We start from the raw sequence: 7,664 nt of genomic DNA, 5'->3' as shown, positions 1-7,664 counted from the left end.
CTCTGTGAAATCTCCTAAAACAGTATCTCTGGAGTGTTTCTCTGACATTATTGTGCATTTTTGTATGTCTTGGTTATGCCTAAGGAGTCTGAAAACTTTTTTCAATATGCCGGATAGCATAGCAAGCATTACCATGGTACCTTGTAACATTTCTCCAATCAGCAGATGGAGCCACGAGGGGAAAAAAAGATTCGAGTGAAGAATTTTGGAATGGAATAATGCTAAAATAAACTTGTTATAAAAATGCTCCATATGATTGATGATAAATTAAAGCAAACAGTCCTGTAATGTATCATCTGTTAGTTAAACATATGCTCTCATTTATCTGTTCTGTACATAACCAAAGTCAATTACTGTAAATTAGTAACAACTAATGACAGCCTTTACTTAACTTGAAGCTGTATCCCCTTATTTAAGTGCTCACCCTAATATTTGAAAGAGTGGAAAAAATTAACCTTCAGGATGTTGAATATTGTACTTTCTCAAAAGGCGAAATTAGAACAGAGCCATCAAACTGAATGTGGGAATTAGGAATGTGGTGATTTAAGGTTTTCATAGAGTCGGTTTGTCAGTGTCAGTCAGCTCCTTTCTGGAGATGGAGGTGCGGTGCGAGAGGGAAAGACCTTCCTGAAGGATACAAAGTGGTAGCAAGACTCCTCACCAATCCATTGAAGGCTGATAGAGATGCTTAAACAAATCCATAGTTTAAACTAATTTTCCAAAGCACATACTCCTCATGACTGCCAAAATACATCACTTTGCCCTGTTTCACAGTACCCTACCAAGTATCAGTTTGGTGGTGGTGTTTCCAGGATATGAGCTAGGTAGTGAGGCTTTAAATATGTTTAAATGTGTTGCTTTTTTAATCTACTCAACCGTATGATTGAGCTTGTTTAACTACAACATACTCGTTGAGGATATACTGCTCTACCAGTATGGAATGCTTTGGATGCTCCAGTTTGAAGTCATCACAGGATACAGATGTGTTTTGCTCCAACTGTTCTTCAAGATGAAAACATTTTAGATGAGAGCATATAAATTGCAATATGGATTGTACAATCCAGTAACCAATTGCTGAATTTACTCTACTCTGGTAATTCAAAGAACAAGAGGAGAATTAGACAGTAACAGGATCAAATTATTTTTATCCTTTTGCTTGCTTCACTTTTATGGTGACCAAAATAAGGATATGAGGGAAGAGTCTGAAGCTCAGTCTAAAATCAGCAGTTCTTCAACATTCTGGCTTCATCAGAATTCTTCCTGCTGCATGAAGCAGATTAAAAGGAAGAAGCTGGATATTTTGCAACAGTACAAATGTAACTGCATTAGTATACCTCAGATTTTAACGTGGAAAAACAATAGCTTGACCCTTACTTTCCTTGGTGATGTGTCTTACATTAAGGTGCTGTCGCACTGACTATTAGTAATGTATCTCTTCTGTGAATGAAGAGAATTTCAATATTCAGGGTGACACCTTTGGAAGCATTAAATGCATATACTCAAGCACTTTAAAATGGCAGAATGTAATTAGAGCTGTGAGTTTGACAGTAATTCCTACAAAACTACAATATTTTTCACTGTGCAGAAGGCAAAACTAAATGAAATGGATATTGTTAGCATCTGGTAAGCATGATCACAGGTTTTTTTTAGATAGCTTGATGTCATATTTATGGCACACTGAGTGAGATCTATAGCTGTGACTGATTGTGCCTTACCATTCAATTGCATCTCAATCTGCCCCGTTTATAATTGGTCATTATGGAGGATGCCTCTTTCTCATCTCCAAAATACGAGAGGGGAGGAGGTCAAGTTCCTGTTAGGCATTCAAGCAGGAGTGCTCCAGTGCAATCATACATGCAACCATGCGCTCAAGACCTATTATTTGGAAAGCTACTGTCTAGTATTTTCCCAGTGCAACTAATTGCCAGGGACAGAATAGGTTTCTTGAATTCAATTCTCCTCTTCCATTCAAGCTTAGGAAAAACACTGCTTTAGTTCTATTCCTGCAGATACTCTGGTCACCTTCTCACTTCTGTTATACCATGTACTGAGTGTTAACTGCTGGCTTTGCTGCATGCATAACATATTAGCACACATGTTCCCTAGTGTTGAAAGAAGATTCATGATTTGAGGTGGCATAGGTGTGGGTTATTTGCATAAATTTCTTGCATTCTTGTAGTTCTCGATGAATTTCTATCGGTGGTGCACTAAAGGGTATGTATGCATCATAAGGGTGAATAAGAATATGTCCATTTCTGAGTCTATAGGCCAAAATGAGTACTCACTACTTTCCATACATCACAGGTATCCTTTCAGGATGGTTTAGCTCTCTGTGAAGCCCTGCTCTATGGGATTTTCTCAGACTGCAAAGTTTCTATTGTGGTTTTTTTTTCCTGTTTTCATGCAGTGTCCTCTATAATGCTGTTATGGTCCATGACATATGTCACTGAAATACGAACGATGAAGATGACGATAATTAGAAGGAAGATAATAGTAGCAGGGTCCCAGTTTGGTTTGAAATTAATCTAGATATTCTGATTTGCTGAGTTATAAACAAGCCTTCTGAAGCAAGCAACAAAGATTCCTGTAATCTTGCACTATTTGTGCATTGTTGTTAATTAACAGGCTTCACTGGATTTAACTGGCTCCCCAAAAATATAAATGAGGGAAGTGTGTATATTTGCTTGCTTCTGATGTTTGTCTGAGATATTCCACAAAGAAAATCCTATCCTAGTGGATAGGGAGTTGTAAAAGATTTAATGGAGAACTGAAATATCATTCTATTTTATACTTGCATGAAATGTATTTTTATTCATCAATTTATTCATTTATATATTACATTACCTCCAAAAGGTTTGTTATCTTCTCACAATGCAGGTAAGAAAATATAGTACCTCTTCTGAAATATTTATAATGTGGTATTTGTATACATCTGCAATAAATTCCAATAAATGTGGGGCCCTGCACAGGTAAAAGGGTCTCCTACAAGACTTATTGTGGAGTTGCCTCTCAGATTCTCATAGGATGTAATAAAGGAGAAGTTGCATGACCTTCCCCGCCCCCCCAAAATAAGATAGTGTATAGCATATATGGCAGGTTCTTTAATATACAAGGTACATATCTGGTGTCTCTTATGTACGATGTTTCTAGAATGCAGAAACTGGTAGTGAGGAAGGCTCTGTAGGTAGATTTTCTGAGCAGCTGTAGTTGCAAGTAGACCTGAAGCTGTAGGAATATGATTTTTGTTCCAGGAGATAAGCTTTTTTTTGTGAAACAATTTTTTTAAAATAAGTATGTATTGTAACTTAGCAATCAGAAGATAATTATATCTAAAGATGTTTAAAATTCAACTCGGTTTGGGGTTGGTTTCTTTTTTCTTCTCACATTTGCTTGGTTCTATTTTTGCAGTTGCACTCCATGTTTTTGCCTTTATTTAGTCAACTATATTTGGCTCAGAAAAAGTATCATTACATTATATACACTGACTAGATAGCTTCCTGTATTCATATTTTGAAATTGTAGATGGTTGGAATGGAAAAGGCAGTAAATGCCCTTATTTTTCGTATTACCATTTTCTAAGACTTGCTGTATCATCCTGTAAAATTGTTTGACTGTCAACAAGTTCTTTGTCAGAGATTTCGCTTTTTGGAGTAAAATTGATAAATGATACCTTTCGAAGCTTCCTCTTATTAAATATCGTGTGGGACGGAGCAAAGGTTTCCACTGTGAGAAAAGAAAATTCTTGGACACCGTTCAAAGTATTTGGGAGTTATGGGTATTTTTAAAGTCTGCTAAGCCATTAGGTGAGCACGCTGCTCACCCACCTGTCGTTACGTAAAAAACAAAAAAACCTCTGTTGTGCTAGTCTCCTAGAGAACAGATTATTACTTATTTGCCACCTGAGGAGGAGAAAGGAGGAAGAATTCTCTCTTTAAAAAGATACAAAATACAGAAGGAGTGATGATTAAAAGACTACTGAGTTGCTTTTCACAGAAACTGCTAATGAGAAGATTGAATTAGGGGAGAGTATACAGCTCATTTAATGATTAGATGGAATTTGTTTGTTCCGAATGCTATTCAAACATTTGAACTGCTAATATGCAGATAGCGTCAGTCTGAATTACTGAGCAGGCATTCACTAAATGTAATTCAGCTGCGGTAAAATCTAATCAGCTCTCTACCGCTGACACTCTCTTTCCACAGCCTGCAAAGAGAGTTTAGGATGACTAGATTTCTAACTCAAGCCCCTCCACTAAGTGCCTAAAATTAGGTTTGTTGAAAATGGGCTTAAGAGGCATGCCACTCAATGACAAAACTAGCTTTGAACCTGGAAACTCCCACCTGCGATCTGTATATTAATGTGTCAGAAACGTGCTATATATGGGTGGGATAAAAACAGTTGTTCTGCTTATGGTCACGTTGCATTTCTGCTGAGATGCAATAATTATACTTGAGATGGCTTTCTGTGGCTATTTTAAACACATTGAATTCTCATTAACATACCTGAAGTTTCCAGGCAAACATTCATAGATCTCATTCATCACCTTTATCTGTTGCTCTGAAGAGACTTGTTTGTGTTGGTCAACGTCTTATTATCTAGGAATTAATTTTTCACAAATACCACAAATGACAATCATGAATTACAAAAGCTACCTGATCTTAGCCAGCATTTTTAAATGGAAAACCTATATATTTTTTCTTTTGTCTATGCCACTAACATTGAGAGAATATCCTCTTTTCCCTAAAACACATGATAAAAAATCTGACTTCCAGCAGTGTTAGCAGTGCCCTTTTCCCAAGTCAGTAACCTCTTCTGGGCTAAGTCCTGAAATCAACTTATCACGGATATGACTAGCATTTTATGGCCTGGCCATGATAAACTGAAAATTACTCTTGTGTTAGTCTTCCATTCCAGTTAATCATTTTGCAATTTTGAAACAGCAGAGGGAAGTTAATACTATATTCTTTATTAACATTAGGAAAACTATTTTCTCCTGAGTAATGTCACACAGTTGTTAACATCACACAAATGTGACCTTACCTAGGAGCTTGCTAATCTTGGATCCCAACATCAATAATGTTTAATTATATAATAAGATTTATCACTATGTTGATTAATTTCCTTCAAATTGTAAGGCAAATGTTTTACAACACTGGTAACCATTGGTACTACATCATTGGGACACAGGACAATTTTATGTTCTTTTGATTAATTGTATCTCATGTTGTCCTATTATAGCAGTATCTGTTTATACTAGGGATTCAGTGAAGAGGGTGACCAATGAAGAGCACAAAGGACAAACTTTGCCATTTTCCACTTGGTATTTCAAATTCTCTGCAGCGCTCTTCTTAGCCTTAATGCAGATGGAGGAGGGGTGACCTGTTATCCAAACCTTCATGCTGATTCCTAATTCTGTGTCTGATAGCAGTGCTTTTGAAAAGATCATTCTCATCTATGATACCTTTTTCACACTGAGTATAGCAGTTGGATATTTACTTTGTTGTGGTTTATGAATTTCTCCAATAAATTGTTTATGCTTTGTAGCAGTTTGGAAGCAGGGCACTATTCCTTTTTAAGCAACAGTATTAACTGGGAATATTCTGCTTGTTTTCTTTTTTTCTTTTGGCAAACAGTCTTTGAGAATATTTTCAAGTCTATGTTAAGAAACCTATTTGCCCTGTCCACGGCAAAAAACCTGCTTTTCTTTGAGGACTTCAGTATTTTAAGTTTACCAATTATTTCTAAATTAAACTTGTCCAATTACAACCATTAATGTATTTCCAAATTTCAGTAGAGTCTCTTGATAAATTATTCTTCAGATATGTTTCTGGTCTGATTTTTTTTTTCTTCTTCTTCCTTCTGCTTTCATCTTCTTCTTCTTGACTGCCTGTATATGATTTTTCTCCTTTCCTACTCTTAATCTGTGAGGACCTTCATTCTTTTTCTCATGTGCATCCATTTTTTCTGCAGATACAGCATTTCATTACCCTTCCAATGAAGGATATTCAAATAACAAAGTTCATAGTTTTTAAATCTCTTTTGGTTCTTTTTCAGTTTCTTTTCATGGTTTGTGATAAGAAACTAATTAATTTCCCTCGTTCTTGTATGCTTTAAATCTGTGGACAGTGTTTTTGGATTACTTCTGTCTTTCATGTCATAATAAAATGAGGTTTTATTCTGATAACATTTCAAACACCCAAATTTGTCATGAGGGAATTCTTCAGCTTTCAAGCCTTTCTACAGGATCATTATTTTTCATGATAAATGAGAGTAAAATCTTCATCAGTTGTGCCTGTGCTTGGATATAAGATATGAAGCCGTAACATCTGCTACTAAGAATGATGTAACTGAACTGGTATTTAAAAATGCCAGAGTGAGTAGGTAGGTGTGGGAGATGATAGGAACACTTTTAGCAGGTGCCTTGCTTTCCAGTAACCATGAACCTTAATAAAGTATTATAGATACCTGACTTTTTAGCATTTATTGTTTGATTTTTTTTTTTGCTAGAGTCTTGTTTGAAATTCACCTTTTGTATGTGGTATACAAATCTTCAAGCAAGTAAATAATGACACTTAACAGAGTATTTAACAGCCATATGCGATATCAAGCCAAAGATAGAATTCGCAGTGAGTAAACATGGGACAGAAATAGGAATGTGAAGGCGAAGGAATCTATTTTGGAGCAGGGAGTTGTTCTTGTGCTTTAAAAACTCTCAGGAACACATAACAGGTTTTTTTGAGCTTCACAGCTAAGATTGCTCTGCTGTAGCTTTTACACCTTTCAGTGTTCACTTTATTGAAATATTTTATTTCAAAAGTTTTGTACCACAGATACTACAATGCATTGCATTTGTTTTACTTTGCCAATTAATTAATACTTTAGTTTGTTGCTTGTTATGAGGTTTGGGTTTGTTTTCTTTTTTCCCCCATCTGGAAGCGATCATTAACAACACCTGTGGGAGTTCTAAGCTGACGAGAAAGTGAAAAAGTCATTTCACTTTAAGGCTAAAATTTGCTATTTTTGTTGTACCCAAAGAAAATAATTCTACAAAACCCCAGTGTTTTTGTGTTGTTCCAGCATTAGTCATAAGAGCTACGGCATTAACCAAAGGCTGTGTATACACCTACAGTGTAGCCTTTTGCCCTTGTTGCTGGTACGGTTAGAGACCTCTCCTCGTTGCCTCGTTTCAGTTCAGCACTGGATGCTGCAGTCTTCTATTGTGGTGCAGGTCACGTAGCAGTGAATGAACAAGATTGCATGAATAATGTGCTTTTTATTCAGCGATTGGATAAAAATGAATGCCCTCAACACCTACGTACATCCCATCTCCACCACTTCCTGCGTGCTTATTCTTCCTGAAGCTTTAATTATTTATCCTTGGAGGGAATTTGACAGTTACAAGTAGTCACGACTCAGGAAGTTAACCCTACAAACACCAGAACCGATCTCCATAGCAAGTACACTCGTACGTCTCATGGAATCAAACATTGATTTTGAAGTTATATGACTCCCAATTAACAGGAAAAAATTAGCATCCATAAATACCACATATTTTAAAATCTCACACTGTCTTTAATGAAATTAAAATTGGTCTAATGTTCTTGCTAACTTCAAGAGGTAGCCTTTAAAGACTGAAGAGTATGATATGCTCTAAGTACTGACA

The sequence above is a fragment of the Grus americana genome, chromosome Z, assembly GCF_028858705.1.
Source record: "Grus americana isolate bGruAme1 chromosome Z, bGruAme1.mat, whole genome shotgun sequence".
In the NCBI taxonomy this organism is placed as follows: Eukaryota; Metazoa; Chordata; class Aves; order Gruiformes; family Gruidae; genus Grus; species Grus americana.
This window is presented reverse-complemented; position numbering follows the sequence as displayed.